Source organism: Elephas maximus, chromosome 13, assembly GCF_024166365.1.
Source record: "Elephas maximus indicus isolate mEleMax1 chromosome 13, mEleMax1 primary haplotype, whole genome shotgun sequence".
Lineage (NCBI taxonomy): Eukaryota > Metazoa > Chordata > Mammalia > Proboscidea > Elephantidae > Elephas > Elephas maximus.
In genome coordinates this window covers 65,123,803-65,143,125 of record NC_064831.1, presented here as the reverse complement: position 1 = coordinate 65,143,125, position 19,323 = coordinate 65,123,803, and the positions used below count along the sequence as shown (strand labels likewise).

Sequence of the window (19,323 nt, the reverse complement as noted above, 5' to 3'; positions counted from 1 at the left end):
ACCAAAAGCTGGTTCTTTAAAAAGCTCAACAAAATTGAGAAAGCTAGCCAGGCCAAGGACAAAAGAAAGAAAGAAAGAATACACAAATTACCAAAATCAGGATGAAAAAGGGTACATCATGACAGGAATTAAAAGGACTGTGATACTATGAACAACTTATGCCAACAAATTAGGCAATATGGATAAGACAATTTGGAAAGTCCTAGAAAGGCATACACTACCAAAACAAACTCAAGAAGAAATAGAAAATCTGAACAGATCTATAACCAGTAATTTAGTAACTAATTAAAAATCTTCCCTACAAAGAGAGTCCAGCTCAGATAGCTTCTGTTATAAAGCCAACTGATGGCTTATATAATTTGCTGCCTGGGCATCTGTCACGGATTGAATTATGTCCCCCCAAAAATGTGTGTATCAGTTTGGCTGGGCCATGATTCCAGGTATTGTGTGATTTTCCTATATGTTGTAAATCCTGCCTCTATGATGTTAATGAGGGAGGATGGGTGACAGTTGTGTTAGTGAGGCAGGACTCAATCTAAAAGTTGGATCATGTCTTGAGGCAATCTCTTGGGATATAAAAGAGAGAAGCTAGCAGAAAGAGAGGGGGACCTCATACCACCAAGAAAGCAGTGCTGGGAGCAGAGTGCGTCCTTTGGACCCAGGGTCCCTGTGCAGAGAAGCTCCTAGTCTGGGGGAAGATTGATGAGAAGGCCGACAGAGCGTCTTCCCCTGGAGCTGACACCCTGAATTTGGACTTTTAGCATACTTTACTGTGCGAAAATAAACCTCTCTTTGTGAAAGCCATCCACTTGTGGTGTTTCTGTTATAGCAGCACTAGATGACTAAGACGGCATCCATCTTATTTCCTCTCTTCAGCTCCTTTTCTGCCCCGTCCTACACAAATAACTCCCTCTTCCAGCCACCCTTGCCCACAGTGGCTCGCTGAGATAACATGTTCCTCACACTATCCCTCAGTTTCCCAAGCCCCCAGAAAATTTGCACCATGCATGCTTCAAACCAACCATTCCCACACACTCGTGGGAAATGTACTGTGCAACACCCTAAATCCCAATAAAGGCTGTGGACCCTGGGTTACTCCTTGGCTTACTCCCCAACTGCTGGTTGAGCTCGCCCTCCTGGACAGCCTTCCCACTGGCCCTTGTCAGCACCCCTTTCTACTCATGAGCCTGGGAGTTATAAATCTCTGAGTGTTATTTATGCATCTCTTTGTCATTCTCTTCTGTGTCTAACCTGATCTACACTCCTGTATATGAACCTTTAATTTACTAAAGAACTGTGGTCATATATATACAAATAACATTAACATAGTGGGCAGGAGTCAGGCACTTAAGAGCCATCGGGCTGCCACTATAAATAAAAGTCTTCTCACAAGAGGATAAACTGGTCACTGGCTGAGCACAGATGACCTTAGGTCACTCACCAGCACAAACAAATACCCTGTGAAAGGCACACTGTAAAACAAAAGAGGACCCCAAACCCATCAAAATCCCTGCGGAATATAACGTGTATATTGACCAAAGACTCCTAACCTGCTAACCAAATTTACAACTTCAACGGTAAATTCTACAAATACTTAAAGAAGAAGTAATACCAAAGTTATTCAAACATTTTCAGAAAATAGAAGAGGGAATATTTCTCAGCTCATTTTATGAGTGCAGTACTATCCTTATACCAAAGTCAGACAAAGACATCACAAGAAAACTAAAGAGCAATGTCCTTACTAAATATAAAAAGTAAAATCCATTAAAAAAGTTGGCAAGCCAATTGTAACAAATGTATCACACTAATTCAAGCTGAGAATAAATAATAGGGGAAACTCTGCAGAGGGAGAGGAGATATGTGGAAACTCTCTGTACTTTCTGCTCAATTTTTCTGTAAACCTAAAGCTGCTCTAAAATAAAGTCTAATTTAAAAAATTAGCAAACCATATTCAAAACGATGTAAAAACAACTATATACCATCACCAAGTGGGATTTATCCCAGAATTCCAAGGTCAGTTTGTCATTTGAAAATCAGTTAACACACCATATTAATAGGATAAAGGACAAAACTACATGATAACCTCAATCAAAAAAAAGCATTTATCATAAAGCATTTGACAAAATTCAACATTTATTGATGACAAAGACATTCAGCGAAAAGGGAAAGCAGTGTCATCAATCTGATAAAGGACATCTACAAAAAACCTTACAGCTAACACGATAATGAAGAAAAAATTCAAGCCTCGAGCTGCAATAGTGAAGGATTCTATGGGGAAAATATTAAATGATGCAGGAAGCATCAAAAGAAGATGGAAGGAATACAGAGTCATTATACCAAAAAGAATTAGTCGATGTTCAACCGTTTCAAGAGGTAGCATATGATCAGGAACCGATGGTACTGAAGAAGAAGTCCAAGCTGCTCTGAAGGCATTGGCAAAAAACAAGGCTCCAGGAATTGATGGAATATCAATTGAGATGTTTCAACAAACAGATGCAGCACTGGAGGTTCTCACTCATCTACGCCAAGAAATACGGAAGACAGCTTCCTGGCCAACTGACTGGAAGAGATCCATATTTATTCCTATTCCCAAGAAAGGTGATCCAGCCGAATGTGGAAATTATAGAACAATATCATTAATATCACACGCAAGCAAAATTTTGCTGAAGATCATTCAAAAATGCCTGCAGCAGTATATGGACAGGAAACTGCCAGAAATTCAGGCTGGTTTTAGAAGAGGACGTAGAACCAGGAATATCATTGCTGATGTCAGATGGATCCTGGCTGAAAGCAGAGAATACCAGAAGGATGTTTACCTGTGTTTTATTGACTATGCAAAGGCATTCGACTGTGTGGATCATAACAAATTATGGATAACATTGCAAAGAATGGGAATTCCAGAACACTTAATTGTGCTCATGAGGAACCTTTACATAGATCAAGAGGCAGTTGTTCGGACAGAACAAGGGGATAGTGATTGGTTTAAAGTCAAGAAAGGTGTGCACCAGGGTTGTATTCTTTCACCATACCTATTTAGTCTGTATGCTGAGCAAATAATCCGAGAAGCTGGGCTGTATGAAGAAGAACAGGGCATCAGGATTGGAGGAAGACTCATTAACAACCTGTGTTATGCAGATCACACAACCTTGCTTGCTGAAAGTGAAGAGGACCTGAGGCACTTACTAATGAAGATCAAAAACACAGCCTTCAATATGGATTGCACCTCAACATAAAAAAAACAAAAATCCTCACAACTGGACCAATGAGCAACATCATGATAAACGGAGAAAAGACTGAAGTTGTCAAGGATTTCATTTTACTTGGATCCACAATCAACAGCCATGGAAGCAGCAGCCAAGAAATCAAAAGACACATTGCATTGGGCAAATCTGCTGCAAAGGACCTCTTCAAAGTGTTGAAGAGCAGAGATGTCACCTTGAAGACTAAGGTGTGCCTGACCCAAGCCATGGTACTTTCAATTGCATCATATGCATGTGAAAGCTGGACAATGAATAAGGAAGACTGAAGAAGAACTGATGCCTTTGAATTGTGGTGCTGGCAAAGAATATTGAATATACCATGGACTGCCAGAAGAACGAATAAATCTGTCTTGGAAGAAGTACAACCAGAATGCTCCTTAGAAGCAAGGATGGCGAGACTGTGTCTTACGTACTTTGGACATGTTGTCAGGAGGGATCAGTCTCTGGAGAAGGACATCATGCTTGGCAGAGGACAGGGTCAGCGAAAAAGAGGAAGACCCTCAACAAGGTGGATTGACACAGTGGCTGCAACAATGGGCTCAAGCATAACAATGATTGTAAGGATGGCACAGGACCGGGCAGTATTTCCTTCTGTTGTGCATGGGGTCGCTACGAGTTGGAACCCACTTGGCGGCACCTAACAACAACAACAACATGATAATGGTGAAGACTGAATGTTTTCCCCCTAAGATCAGGAAAAAGGCAAGGGATATTCTCTCTCCCTACTTCAATTCAACATTGTACTGGAGGTTCTGGCAAGTGCAATAAAGGAAAAAAAAAAAAAAAAGAAATAAATTAATGGCATAAAGATTGGAAGGTAAAAATTAAAACTGCCTTTAATTGCAGCAAACACAAGAACTAAAAATCAAGTTTAGCAAGGTCAACATATATAATAAAAAATTTTCCACAAAGAAAAGTCTAGACACAGATGGCTTCACTAGTGAATTCTATAAAATCACTTGAGGAATTAACACCAATTCTTCACGAATTCTCCCCCCAAAATAGAAAAGTAGCAGACACCCTCCAATTCATTCTATAAAGTCAGAATCATCCCATTACCAAAATCAGACAAAGGCATTACAAGACAAAAAAAAAAAACAAAAACCTACAAACCAATATCTCTTAAGAATATAGATGTAAAAATCCTCAACATTAAGCACACTTAATCCAGCAATATATTAAAAAGGATTATACACTATCATCAAGTGGGTTTTTTCCCAGGAATGCAAGGTTGGCCCCACATAGGAAAAACAATCAATGCAATATACCATATTAATAGAATAAAAAAAAACCACATGATAATCTTAATTGATACAGTTGACAAAATCCAAAACACTTACATGATTAAAAACACTCAGAAATCTTCCTCAACTTGATAAAATAGCTAATATCATACTAAAGGCAAAACACTAAAAATTTTCCCTAAGATCAGGAACAAGACAAGGATGTTTGCTCTCACTACTCATATTCAACACAGTAGTTTAGGTTCTATCCAGCAATTATGTAAGAAAAAGAAATATAAGGCAACCAAATTGGAAGAAAGAAGTAAAACTATCTCTGTTCTCAAGATACCACAATAACATGATCTTATATATATAACATCCTATGGAACACGTAGGAGCCCTGGTGCCACAGTAGTTAAAAGCTCTGCTGCTAACCACAAGATTGGCAGTTTGAATCCACCAGCTGTTCCTTGGAAACCCTATGGGGCAGTGCTATTCTGTCTTATATGGTCACTATGATTCGGAATTGACTCAACAGCAATGGTTTGGTATGGAACACACACAAAAAAAACTATTAAAGGTAATAAATGAGTCCAGCAACTTTGCAGGATACAAGATCAACATACAAAAATCAAATGTATTTCTATACACTAGCAATGAACAATTCAAAAATGAAATTAAGAAAACAATTCTTTACAAGGGTGCCAAGTCCATTCAATGGGGAAAGAGTAGTCTCTTCAACAAATTGTACTGGGACAACGGGATTTCTACAGGTAAAAGAATGAAGTTGGATCCCTACCTCTCTCCATACACAAAAAATTAACTCAAAACGAACCACAGGCCTAAACATAAGAGCTGAAACTATAAAATTTTTAGAAGAAAATATTTGCATAAATCTTCATGACCTTGGGTTAGGAAAAGCCTTCTTAGATCCAACACCAACACAAGCAACAAAAGAAAAATATATGTAAATTGGATTTCATCAAAATTAAAACTTCTGTGCTTCAAAGGACACCATAGTATCAAGAAGTTGAAATGAATGGTGCCTGGCTACCATTACTGAACAATTTGATCAAAGATTCCGTAGAAGAATCCTGATCAAAAGGGGAAATATGCAGAACAGAATTTCAAATTCTCTTGGACTTTAGACTTTCTGGAGCCATAGATGGTGGATGAGCCCCTGAAACTATTGCCCTGAGATAATCTTTAAACTGTAAACCAAAAATATTGGCATAATGTAGTTAATAAAGAAAATATTCTACATACTACTTTGATGAGTAGTGTCTGGGGTCTTAAAAGCTTGTGAGCAGCCATCTAAGACTTTCCACTGATCCCATTCTGTCTGGAGCGAGGGAGAATGAAGAAAACCAAAGGTACAAGGGAAAGATTAATCCAAAGGACTAATAGACCACAACTACCACAGACTCCACAAGATTGAGTCCAGCACAACTAGATGGTGCCCTGCTATCACCACCAACTACTCTGACAGGGATCACAATAGAGGGTCCTGGACAGAGCTGGTGAAAAATGTAGAACAAAATTCTAACTCACAAAAAAAAAGACCAAACTTACTGGTCTGACAGAGACTGGAGAAACCCTAAGAGTATGGCCCCTGTACATCCTTTTAACTCAGTACTGAAGTCACTCTTGAGGTTCACCCTTCAGCCAAAGATTAGACAGGCCCATAAAACAAAACAAGACTAAACGGGCACACGAGACAAGGTGCGAGGACGAGAAAGCTGGAGGGGACAGGAACGCTGGTAATGGGGACCCCAAGGTTGAGAAGGGGAGAGGGCTGACATGTTGTGGGGTTGGCAACCAATGTCAAAAAACAATATGTGTATTAATTGTTTAATGAGAAACTAATTTCCTCAGTAAACCTTATCTAAAGCACACACACACACAAAAGTCCCCTGAAGTCATCTTAAAACTGAAAAATAGCTTATCTAATAAAAAAGGTCTGTCTTAAGTATTATTCTCTTTTAAGAACTACCAATATGGGATCGAACTGACAATAACAACTGGAAAAATTAGATAGGAACCTCAGGGGACAGTGAGTTTGTATTAATGAGAAAGGAACAACTCAGAAAAGGAAGGTAAGAATGGTTGCACAACTCAAAAAATGAAAATCAATGTCACTAAACTGTACATATAGAAACTGAATTGGTGTATATTTTGCTGCACATATTCTCAACAACGACAAAAAGAAATTGAAAAGATAACCCAGACAACGGGAGAATATATTTGCAAATCATGTATCTGATAAGGGACTAGGAAGAAAGGTCTGGCAATCTATTTCTAAAAAATCAGCCAGTGAAAGCTGTATGGATCACAATGGCTGGATCCCATTGTTTATGGGGTTGCTATGAGCTGGGGGCCAACTCTACAGTAGCTAACAACAAAAACAACATCCAGAATATATAAAGAATTATTGCAACTGAAAAATAAAAAGACAAATTGCTCATTAAAAAAAAAAAAGGGCAAGGAATTTGAATAGACATTAATCCAAAGAGGAAACACAGGTGGCCAATAAGCACGTGAAAGATGTTCAACAGCATTAGTCATTAGGGAAATGCAAATCAAAACCATAATGAAATACCCCGCTAGGATGGCATAATAAAAAAGACGGACGATAACAAGTGTTGGTGAGGAGATGGGGAAATCTGAATCCTCACACATTGCCTGTAGAAATGTAAAATATAAAATTTAAACCATGCAAGAACCTTCCAACAGTTTAACTCCATTTAGTTCCCTCCCATCTTTGGTGCATAGTTGTCATGTATTTTATTTTTATACATGTTAGAAATCCTGTGAGACATTATTGTTTTAAATAATCAATATTCATTTATAATCATATACATTTTTACCCTTTCCTGTGCTCTTCATTTCTTCCTGCAATTCCATCAGGGATAATTTTCCTTCAAACTAAAGAACTCCCTTAAATATTTCTTGTAATGCAGAAGTACCAATGACAAATCAAATTCTTTCAGCAGCTTTTGTCTCTCTGAAACCATACTTATCTTGCCTTCATTTCTGAAGAATTTTTTGCTGGGCACAGAATTCCAGATGGTGGGCTTGTTGTGTTTTTTTTTTTTTTCTTTTAGCATTTTAAAGATGCGATTTCGTTGTCTTTTGGCTTCCCTATTCAGCCATCAACTATATCATTAGTTCTCTCTCTCTTTAATGGCGGCTTTCAGATTTTCTGTCTTTAATCTTCAGCAATTTAACTACAACGTGCCCAGGTACATTTTTCCTTACACTTATCCTCTTGCAGCTCATTAATACTGAATCTGCGGTTTGATAACTTCCTTCATATACGGCAAATTCTAAGCCACTATTTCTTCAAATATTGTTCTTGTTCTAGTATCTCTCTTCTCAACACGTAAGATTCCAAACATAGGTTAGACCTTTTTAGCGTGTCCCGTGTGTCTTTTATGCTTACTTTGGGGTTCTTTTTTTTTTCTATTCCTTTTCACTTCATGCTTCTATTTGGATAGTTCCTATTGACTGGTCTTTAAATTCACTAATCCTGTCTTCTGCTGTATCCAACTTTCTGTTAAATCCATCCAGTGAGTTCCTAATTTCAGATATCGTATTTTGCATTCTAGAATGCCAAATTTACTCATTTTTATAGATTCAAATTTTCTATTTAAATACTCAGTCTTTTCACCTGTTTTAGCCTTCTTTAGCTCTACTATCTTTAACACATAAATCTTACTTATTTTTACATCCTTGTTTTTGATAAATCCAATATCTCAGCATGTCTGAGTCCGCTTCTATTGTATCTATTTTTTTCATTGTCACTTTTTCCTGCTCTTCACTATTTAGTAATTTATTGTTATTAGGTAATATATTCTAGAGTCTCTGAATCATATTCTCTTCCTCTAAAGAGTGTTAGATTTTGTTCTGGTACACATTTAAATTACCAGCGGATCACCTTTATCTGTAGACACTTGGGTTTCAGCTTTGTTAGGATGGGTCATTTCAGTTTTGCCCTTTCTCCTAGAGTATAGTCTTTACTCCTAGGGTGTGGCCTTTCTGAAGTCCTGCCTGAAGGCTTGAGCTGTTCACCAAGATCTCTCCGCTCTGCCTGGACCCGAATTCCAAAGTCTCTTCAGCACTGTGTGGCCTTTGAAATCTCTGCCCAGCTCTCCAGTTTCTTAATGACTGTTCTCTGCTGGGCCTCCTGGAGTCTCACTCTGAACATGCTCAGGTTAGGAGTCAGCCAAGAGCCCAAGGGGAATTTTTACACAGATTTTTGTGTCCTGCCCTCCAAGGCCAATTGCAGATGTCTATTTCCTTGGCCCAGTGAGACTGTCACTCGCTTCTTGATTCAGCTCCACATCTCAGTTTGGAAAATGGCCTCAGGAACAAAGTTGAAGTAAATGTGGGTTTCTCCTCAAGTGTGTTCCTTCTCCTGATGTTCATAGCCCTACACTGGTTGCTGTCCAATGCCTGAAAATGGCTGTATGGGTAGTTCCTGACTTAGGACGGGGCTCCGTTCCCAAGACTCCGTTGTAAATTGTTTCTGACGTAAGTCGAATACCTCATTTTTTCTTTTAGTTTTCATTATTATTGCCTTTTATTATCAGTATCTTTATAAATCCAATCTTTATTTGTCTTTGAGGGTTGGAAATGTTACATATAAACTTACAGATATATTTTGATACATGCATACACACATTAAAAAAAATACACAAATCATAAAAATTTACTCCAAGGAATGAAGAAGAGCTGGATGACACTGGCATTTTGTCAGTTGTGGTAATAACTCCATTTGCGGAAGGTTCTGGATCATCTGGATTATCCCTGGGAATGAGGACGGCATTTGTAGTCAGAAAATTAATGACAGTCGTTTGTACGGTCATTTGCTTTTTTTCTTCATATATTTCACTGTAACATCTCACTGCTTCCCGAATTTGCCTGTTGACATTAGCAAATTGATCAGCATCTGGGTCCATGTTTTCTAGCAACAGAAGCCCCTGATTTAGTTTAGAAAAAAACTCCAGCTAATCTTTTCACTGTAAAAATTTTTTTTGACAACTTCTCTCCTTCTCCCTCCTCATTATTTCTTTCTTCTCCAACATCCATTAAGTCCTGATCTGTCAATTCCTCTTCTTTGTGACCATCAGCAATATCAAGTTCTCAATTCAGTGTTCTTGACATGTGGCCAATTTTTCCACCCATGTCTTCCATCATATTATCCTGATCAAATGCCTGAAGCATGTTCACATAACTCAGCAATTTTTTCCATATCTTCTGCATGCATTTTCCTGTAACTTCCTTCCAGGAAAACGTACTAATGATAAGATATACAAAAAAAAAAAAAAAAAAAAAAGGATGGTTATTAGTTTCTCGTAACTCAAATACATTATAAGTAAGGGACTATTTGTAAGAATCAATATTTTGTCCAGCATTTATGCTTGTTCACTATAGAAGGGGAGTCCCGAGGTGGTACAAATGGTTAACACACTCAGTTGCTAACCAAAAAGTTGAAGGTTTGAGTCCACCTAGAGGCACATCAGAAGAAAAGCCATTTGAAAAATCAGCCATTGAAAATCCTATTGAGCACAATTTTACTCTGATATGTGAGAGGTCACCATGAGTTGGATTTGACTCGACAGTAACTGGTTTACCATGGAAGATTAAGTCCAAAACCAATGACTCTGTCATGGCTGGAATCAGAAGTTCTTCCTGTAGGGATTTGAGAAGTTGGGATGGTTCTACCAAGGTGAATAGCCAGAAGGTCCCTTGCCTGCAGCAGGGATAGCAGAGTGGTCAGGCAGAGAGAAGGTCCTGCAGTGCCGAGCCTCAGGTCTCCAGTGGGCAAAAGGAGCCTCTGTAGGTGGTGGGAGAGGGAGCAAGGAAGGAAGAATAGCCTTTGGGCCTGGGTGGGCCATCTGTTAACAACAGGGGCTATGGGAGAGACCCTGGGAGAATAGGGCATCTCTCTCGGGACCACTCTTCACTCAGAAGGAGCCAGTATCCCCTGCCTACGAGGAACACCAGGACCCTCAGTGATGTCTGCACTTATGTTTATTTGCATCTTTTTTGCATGTCATTTGTCATTTGCATTGGGTCTCGTTTTACGTCAGTTTCACAGTCTCTAGTTATTCCTCCCCATTTGGGTTGGGGGAGAGATGGATCTTCAGCTACGCCCTCCTTGGGGAATTACATTTTAATTCTTGATATATCCTCAGGGTCCATTAGACTCAATTTAAATTTTTGAATTTCTGTTCGGAGCAGTTCTACTTATTGGTAAGAATCGATATGACTTTTATTCTTTCATAGAGAAGCCCTGGTGGCACAGTGCTTAAGTGCTCAGCTGCTAACCGAAAGGTTGACGGAAGTTCAAACCCACAAGCTGCTCTACGGGAGAAAAATGTGACAGTCTGCTTCCGTAAAGATTAAATTTTTTTTTTTTTAACCTTGGAAACCCCATAAAAAAAGAAAATAGGGCAGTTTTATTCTGTCCATAAGTGTCGCTACAAGCCAGAATCAACTCAACGGCAATGGGATTCTTTCATAGAGATCTCCCAAAAACCAAAGAGAAATTTTATTTATTATTATTGTTTTTTAATAGAATAAAGCTCATTTAGTCTCGCAACTACCATATGCATCCACTTTTATAAACTAAAATGCGTTATGGAATCTTAGTGATCTTATTTTTCCTATATGTTGAAACATTTTGCTATTTCATAATTGTTATGGATAGAATTGCGTCCCCCAAAGATATGTGTTGTTTAAATCCTAACCTGTGCCTGTGGTTATAATCCCATTTGTGAACGGGTTGTGTTCATTATGTTAATTAGGCAAGATTAGAGTGAATCTTGAGTCAGTCTCTTTTGAGATATAAAAGAGATTAAACAAGCAAGCGAGGCAAATAGAGAAGGAGGAAGAGAGATGCCAAGCCACATGAAGATCGCCCAGGAGCAGAAGCTCAGAAGAGACAAGGACCTTCCCCTAGAGCTGTCGCCCTAAATTCAGACTTGTAGCCTCCTAAACCGTGAGAGAACAAATTTCTGTTTGCTAAAGCCACCCACTTACTTCTGTCATAGCAGCACATCATTTGTTCTTGTGTTGTTAGGTGCTGTCGAGTCAGCTCCGACTCATAGTGACCCCGTGCACAACAAAACAAAACACCACCTGGTCCTGTGGCATCCCCACAATCATTGCCACGTTTGAGTCCACTGTTGCAGCCACTATGTCAACCTGTCTCGTTGAGGGGCTTCTTCTTTTTCACTGACCTTGTAATTTACCAAGCTTGATGCCCTGCTCCAGGGACTGGTCCCTCCTGATAACATATCCAAAGTAAGTGAGACAAAGTCTCTCTATCCTCACATCTAAAGAACATTCTGGCTATACTTTTTCCATGACTCTGGCTGTACTTCTTCCAGTGATTTCATCATTACTCTTCAATTACTCCCAGCCATGCTAAGAGAAAAAAAAAAAGACTAAAAAATAAGAAATGATGGAATCACCTAGAAGGATGATGCAATAGTGAGATGAATCATCACGATTACACCATCCTTTGGTTTTCTTATTGCTTTGTCCAAAGCATTAGAGTACTTTCCAAGAAGGCATAAAAGAAGTCTGGAGACATTATCCCTGTGCCTGTAATTTTTTTTTTTTTTTTTAGCTTTCACTGCACACAGTTGAAAATTCAGATGTTTTTCATATTCTTCTGATAATGGCAAAGAGAAGAAAACTGACAGAAGAAGACAATTCGTGGTTATTAGAGGAAACAGTGGATGAATAAAATGAAACAGCAGAACTCTAGACTCTGCTGATGATGCTTAAATTGATCATATAAGCAAAGTCAAACCCTGGTGGCATAGTGGTTAAGTGCTACGGCTGCTAACCAAAGGGTTGGCAGTTTGAGTCCGCCAGGCGCTCCCTGGAAACTCTATGGGGGCAGTTCTACTCTGTCCTATAGGGTCGCTATGAGTCGGAATTGACTCGACGGCACTGGGTTTGTTTTTTTTTTTTTTTGGTTTATGAGCAAAGTTACAAACTATGAGTCTTCAGATGATATCATAGATGGATTTTCTCAAACTCAAATTGTCCCCATTTCACTGGGGGCAGAGGGAGGAGAAAAGCCAGAGAAGAGTGGTTCCTTATTCAGGGCTTCCCAGCTGTTGCACAAAAATTTGTGACTGAGCCAGCATTTTCTGTGATATACAGTAGGCACTGCCCCGTGGGATGGGAGAGGGCTGGACCTTGAGGTGAGGAGGCTGTCAAATCCCCCCTCCTGAGTGCTATCTCTCAACCCAGCCTACCTGCCCCCCTTGCCTGGGTTATAGGGCACCCATAGCTGTGGTTTTCCTCTGGGTGGTGACTCAGTGACCATGGCCCACCCAGCATACAAACTTCCCCTCCCTGGGCGTCACTGACAGCCCTGAGCAAGAGGTGGCTGCGGTTTCCCCTCAAAGCAGCAGCCACGAACTGCCAAGCCCACCCCACCTACCCTCAGGTCCCCGCCCCACCCCCAGTGCCCTAACCCCAACCTCAGAGAGTCAACTGAAGGAGAACTGAGGAGGCTCCATGAACCTGATGTTTACAAGCTTTGCCTTCCGCAGCACCATTTAATAGATGGGGAGAGTGAGGTCAATACGTTTTAGGGGCCGCTAGCAAGCAGCCATCTAAGATGCAACAATTGGGCTCAACCCACATGGAGCAAAGAAGAATGAAAAACACTGAAGACACAAGAGTCAGAATGGGCCACATAAATCAGAGACTGCATCAGCCTGAGACCAGAAGAACCAGATGGTGCCCGGCTACAACTGATGACTGCCCTGAAAGGGAGCACAACAGAGAATCCCTGAAGGAGCAGAAGAGCAGTGGGATGCAGACTCCAAATTCTCATAAAAACACCCGACTTAATGGTCTGACTGAGACTAGAGGGACCCTGGAGGTGACCCAGACCTTCTGTTAGACCAAGACAGGAACCATTCCCAAAGCCAACTCTTTAGGCAGGGATTGGACTGGACCATAAGACAGAAAATGACACGGGTGAGCAGTGGGCTCCTTGGATCAAGTAGACACATGAGACTACAGGTGCAGCTCCTGTCTGGAGGGGAGATGTGACGGCCAAGGGAGACAGAAGCTGGCTCAATGGACACAGAAACACAGGGTGGAGAGAAGGAATGTGCTGTCTCATTAGGGGGAGGGCAACTAGGAGTATACAGCAAGGTGTATATAAGGTTTTGTATGAGAGACTGACTTGATTCGTAAACTTTCACTTAAAGCACAATAAAAATATAAAAAGAAAAAAATGTTTTAGGGGCTTCTTCAAGGTAATTTATTCTATTCTATTCATTCATTCATTCAACAAGCATTCCTCAAAAGCCCATTAAAACCCAGTACAGTAGACATAAGCCCAGATCTCCCCTTAAGGGAGGACTTGTTACTCTGCTTCGGGGAGTGCTGTGGGCACTCAACCTTCCCTCTCAGCCCCTCCAGGGACTGCCTCAGCTGCAGTGACTTGCCTTGCCCAAGGTCATGCCCTTCTCTTGGTGGTCTATATCCAAGGGCTAATCCACTTGGTGGCATAGAGGCCCAGATATTTCAGCCCAGTGCAGGGCTGCCATGGGCCATTCCTGCTCCAGAACTCCCAATGAGACAACTGAGGCTAGGGTTGGGCCTGCATTGCTCTACTTCTCCCTCTTCCCCTTCTGTTTCCTTTCACTCCCTTCTACTGGCATAGATCTCAAGAATTCTCCCTCAGAAACATTCTGCACCCTAAACTTAAGAGTCAGAGTCTGCTTCTCAGAGCACACATCCTGAGACACTCCACGCTCAGCTTTCAAAGAGCTGCCAGCTGAGTAGCAAAGAGACTGTAAACAACCACACTATTGTGGTTTTAATTTGCATTTTCTTAATGGCTGATGATGTTGAGCATCTTTTCCGTGTTTATTGGATATTTGTATATCTTCTTTGGAAAAATATTTGTTCAGATACTTTGACCATTTTTTAATTGGGTTATTTGTCTTTTTACTATTAAGAGTTCTTTATATATTTTACAAATACCTTATCAAATATGTGATTTACAAGTGCTTTCTCTCATTCTGTGGGTTGTTTTTTAATGTTCTTGATAGTGTTCATTGAAGCAAAAAGGCTTCTAATTTTGATGAAGTCCAATTTATCTATTACTTCTTTTGTTTCTTGTATTTTTGGTGTTATCTAAGAAGGCTTTGCTCGATTCAAGGTCATAAAGATTTACTCTTATATTTTCTCCTAAGAGTTTTATAGTTTTAGGTCTCTGATCCATTCTGAGTTAACTTTTGCACCTGGTATGAGATGTTGTTAGGTGCTATACAGTTGGATCTGACTCACAGAGACCCTATGGACAACAGAATGAAACACTGCCCAGTCCTGCACCATCTTCGGGACTGCTGCTATGTTTGAGTCCATTGTTGTAGCTACTGTGCCAGTCCATTTCATTGAGGGTCTTCCTGTTCGTCAATGACCCTCTGTTACCAATTGCCAATCTGACACAAAGGGTCCTTGTCTTTTCTTGAGTAAGAATACACGCAAAAGACAAACTTTATCTTCAGCAAGCTTTATTTTGCTTGAGTCAAGCAAAAGGAGTCAGCGAGGATCTAAGCCTCTCCAAAAGACTGACTGGAAAAGGGAAGCAAGGCTAGGGCTTATATGGGTTCAGTGGAGACAACAGAGTAATGAATATTTAGTGGGCTTCTTTCAAGGGGCAGGTACTTCTCAGAATGGCAGTGTATGCTAATTAAGTTGCGCACGCATCTGGAATCTAAGATGCAACCCATTGATATTCAAGATGGAGTCCTCTTGGTAGCCCTTGGCATCATTTATTATGGGATATAGCGCAAGCACACTTGATCTTCGGCACTACATCAACATCTTCAGAGGGCTAAGGAAAGTTAAACAGTGGTCACACTTTGTTTTGCGCATGCAGAGCCTGTAAAGGAGGAGGGGACTAGAAAAACACTAAGAAGGAGATAGTAATTCATGGGTTGTTTCAATCTTATTTCATGTTGACAGGGGGGTTCCTGTTCACCCAACTTCTAGATGGTAATCTTTTTACACCTCTTTTGTTCCGCCAGCACAGTTAACCCGATTTGTCTCACCTCTACTTTACCAAGCATGATGTCCTTCTCCAGTGACTCGTCCCTCCTCGTAACTTGTCCAAATTACATGAGACAAAGTCTCACCATCTTTGCTTCTGATTTAGAAAATAATATTGGAATCATTATTCCCTGTCCTTGAACATAGAGAATGTGACCCAGCTGGAGCTGAGCTCACAAGGGCTCACAAGAACTCACAAGGACTCATCAACTGGGCCCTGAAAAGACAATAGCTAGGATAATCTTGGAAAATATCTTTTAGGAAACCTTTCACATAAGCCAATCAAACAGAACACAAAATACTTTCCACTCTTACCTTTTTCTATTAGCATTTAGTCAATAGAAAATTTGCTGGACCAGTGAAGACTCTCCCTCTTGACTCTTACTGAAACCTGTACCAATGATTGTTAAGAAAGACGACTTAAAACATAGGATCAGTTTCTAGCCAATCTGTGAAAAGGTGAAGCTTTCAATGGTTTTGTCCATTTTGTAATGTTAATATGTGCTGATCATTTTGTAATAGTTCCTTGGATTGGGGCAGATATGGCTGTGGCAGCATGCTTGTCCTTTTTCCCATTCTTGCCTATTCTGTAACACTCCTCGAACTTGAGCAGACATGGCTCTGGCACCATGGTTGTCCGTTTTCCCATTCTTGCCTATTCTGTAATACCTGCTTAGGCTAGGGCAGACATGGCTGTGGCAGCATACTTAGCCGTTTTCCCACTCTTGCTTATTCTGTAATTCTTGGATTTGGGCAGACATTAGCTCTAGCAGCATTCCTGTCCACTTCTCACTTTTGCCTTTTTGAATATATGCCAAATAAAGCTTTATTTTTGCTTTATTAAACTTTGTGATGTCTTTACCCTACAATACTTCTGAGAAACATTCTCGCTGTACTTCCAAGACAGTTTTGTTCATTTTGACCTAAAAAATAATATTGGAATCATTATTCCATGTCCTTGACCATAAAGGATGTGACCCAGCTGAAGCTGGGCTCATCAGGACTCACAAGGAGACATCAACTGGGCCCTGAGGTATAAAGACAATAGTTAGGATAATCTTGGAAAATATCTTTTAGGGAACATTTCACATGAACCATTCAAAGAGAACACAAAAGACTTTCCACTCTTATCATTTTGTATTAGCGTTTAGTGAATAGAAAATTTGCTGGACCAATGAAGACCCTCCTGACTGTCATTACTGAAGCTGGTATCAATTATTGTTAAGAAAGACGATTCAAAACGTAGGATTAGTTTCCAGCCAATCTGTGAAAAGGTGAAGCTTTTAATGATTTTGCCCCTTTGTAATGTTGATATATATACTGGTGATTCTGTAACATTCCTAGGACTCAAACATGGCTGTGGCAGCACACTTGTCCGTTTTCTCACTCTTGCCTCTTCTGTAATATTCCTTGGACTTGGGCTGACACGGCTGTAGCAGCATGCTTGTCTGTCTTTCCACTTTTGTCTGTTCTATAGTATGTCCTTGGATTTGGGCAGACATTAGCTCTGGCAACATGCTTGTCCTCTTCCCACTTTTGCCTTTTTGAATATATGCTGAGTAAAATTTTCTTTTTGCTTTACTAAACTTTGTAGTACAACAATTCTTCCGACAGTCCATGGTATATTCAATATTCTTCACCAACATCGTAATTCAAAGGCATTAATTCTCCTTCAGTCTTCCTTATTCATTGTCCAGCTTTCACATGCATGTAAGGCAACTGAAAATACCATGGCTTTGGTCAGGCACACCTTAGTCCTCAAAGTGACATCTTTGCTTTTTAACATGTAAAAGAGGTCTTTTGGAGCAGATTCACTCAATGCAATACATTGTTGCATTTCTTGACTGCTGCTTCCATGGGTGTTGATTGTAGATCCAAGTAAAATGAAATCCTTGACAACTTCAATATTTTCTCCGTTTATCACGATGTTGTTTATTGGTCCAGTTGTGAGGATTTTTTAATTTATGTTGAGGTATAACCCATACTGAAGGCTGTAGACTTTGATCTTCATCAGTAAATGCTTCAAAACCTCTGCTTTCAGCAAGCAAAGTTGTGTCATCTGCATACTGCAGGTTGTTAATGAATCTTCCTTCGATCCTGATACCTTGTTCTTCCTCATATAGTCCAGCTTCTCAGATTATTTGCTCAGCATACAGATTGAAAGGATATAATCCTGACACACACTTTTCCTGATTTTAAACCATTCAGTATCCCCTTGTTCTGTTCAAACAACTGCCTCATTGGTTTCTGTACAGGTTCCGCGTGAGTACAATTAATTGTTCTGGAATTCCCATTTTTCCCAATGTCATCCATAATTTGTTATGATCCACACAGTTAAATACCTTTGCATAGTCAATAAAATAGAGGTAAACATCTTTCTGGTTTTCTCTGCTTTCAGCCAAGATCCATCTGACTTCAGCAATGCTATATCCCTTGTTCAACATCTTCTTCTGAAACCAGCTTGAATTTCTATAATCAAGATCATCAGTCTATGGCTGATTCCAATGAAGTTGGGGTCAAACATGCCTTCACCATCTAACCTTTTTACTAATTCTGACACCAACCATTCCTCCCACAGCACACTTTACTTCTCCATGGGGTTCGATAATTTGTTGCAATTGCCACACAGAACTCACAGACAATACTCATGATTATGGTGTTTATTAGAGAAGCAACAGGTTAAAATTCAAAATACAGTTCTTCAGTCAGAACAGCTTCTCAGCCATGCTAGCAAGCAGACCTCTCTCTCTCTCTCTCGGCCCCTTGGCCTGGCCTCTGCCCTGCTCATGCAAGTGTTACAATTAAGTGTCTGGAGGCACCCCACTCCACCAGAAAGCTTCCTGCCCAAAAGCTCTCCACTCTCTTGGTCCATGGGTCGGCACACCCACTGTAGCTGCCTTACTTCGTGGACCGGGGAGCTCACCTTGTCATCTCAAGCTGGTCTCCTGGTTCTGATGTTGTTTCTCTGCCAGTGCTTCTCACCATCTTGTGCTGCCCCTGGTGTTACAGTTCTCTCTGTCTCTTGGGTCTAGGAGGTTCTCAGCTCGGGGTCAAATTACGTGCTCTACTCCTGGCTCTTCTTTCTCGGTAGTAGTGAGGTCCCTTCTTTCTGCCTCTTGGATGGTTCATTTGAAGCCTAGCAGGATGGCAAAACTGACCAATCCCCTCATTAGAGTTCCATACACCTTGTTTGCATGGTCCCACACCCACAAGGGTGCCATGCATCTTGTTTGCATTATTAGCAAGCTGTCCAATCCCCCTGGTGGGCCACAAGCACCTTATTTGCATAGTCCCATTAATCATTTGGTGGGAGCTGCAAGATCATGTCAAGAAAAGCCACACAGAAGCAATCCACCCCATTGCAGGGTCCAACTTAATTTCTTTGCATGTGGACTTAGTAGTCTCAGCACCAGTTTTTGAAAGGCTATTTCTTTCCCTCATTGTTTTGACACCCTTGTTGAAAATCAATTGACCATAGATGTATGAGTTTATTTCTGCGCTCTCAATTCTATTCATTGATCTATATGTTTATCCTTATGCCAGTAGCACACAGTCTTGATTATTTTAGCTTTGTAGTAAGTTTTGAAATCAAGAAGTATGAGTCCTCCAACTTTGTTCTTCTTTTTCAAGTTTGTTTTGGCTATTCTGGATTCCTTAAATTTCCATATGAATTTTAGGATCAGCTTGTCAAGTCATGCAAAGAATTCAGCTGCAGTTTTGATAAGGATTGCACTGAATAT

General features: G+C 40.3%; 1 protein-coding gene across 3 annotated transcripts in view; it reads right to left on the bottom strand.

Moving 5' to 3' along the window:
• The window catches only part of PPCDC (phosphopantothenoylcysteine decarboxylase), an 83,757-nt gene that overhangs the window by 15,124 nt on the left and 49,310 nt on the right, over positions 1 to 19,323 (bottom strand). Inside the window, exon 7 of one of the 3 annotated variants that reach the window (XR_007519891.1) lies at positions 7,068 to 9,782. The exons of the other annotated variants lie outside the window; for them this stretch is intronic. The gene's annotated coding sequence lies outside the window, so the exon portion shown is untranslated. Of the gene's footprint in view, positions 1 to 7,067; positions 9,783 to 19,323 lie in introns of those variants that run through there. 3 annotated transcript variants of the gene reach the window in all.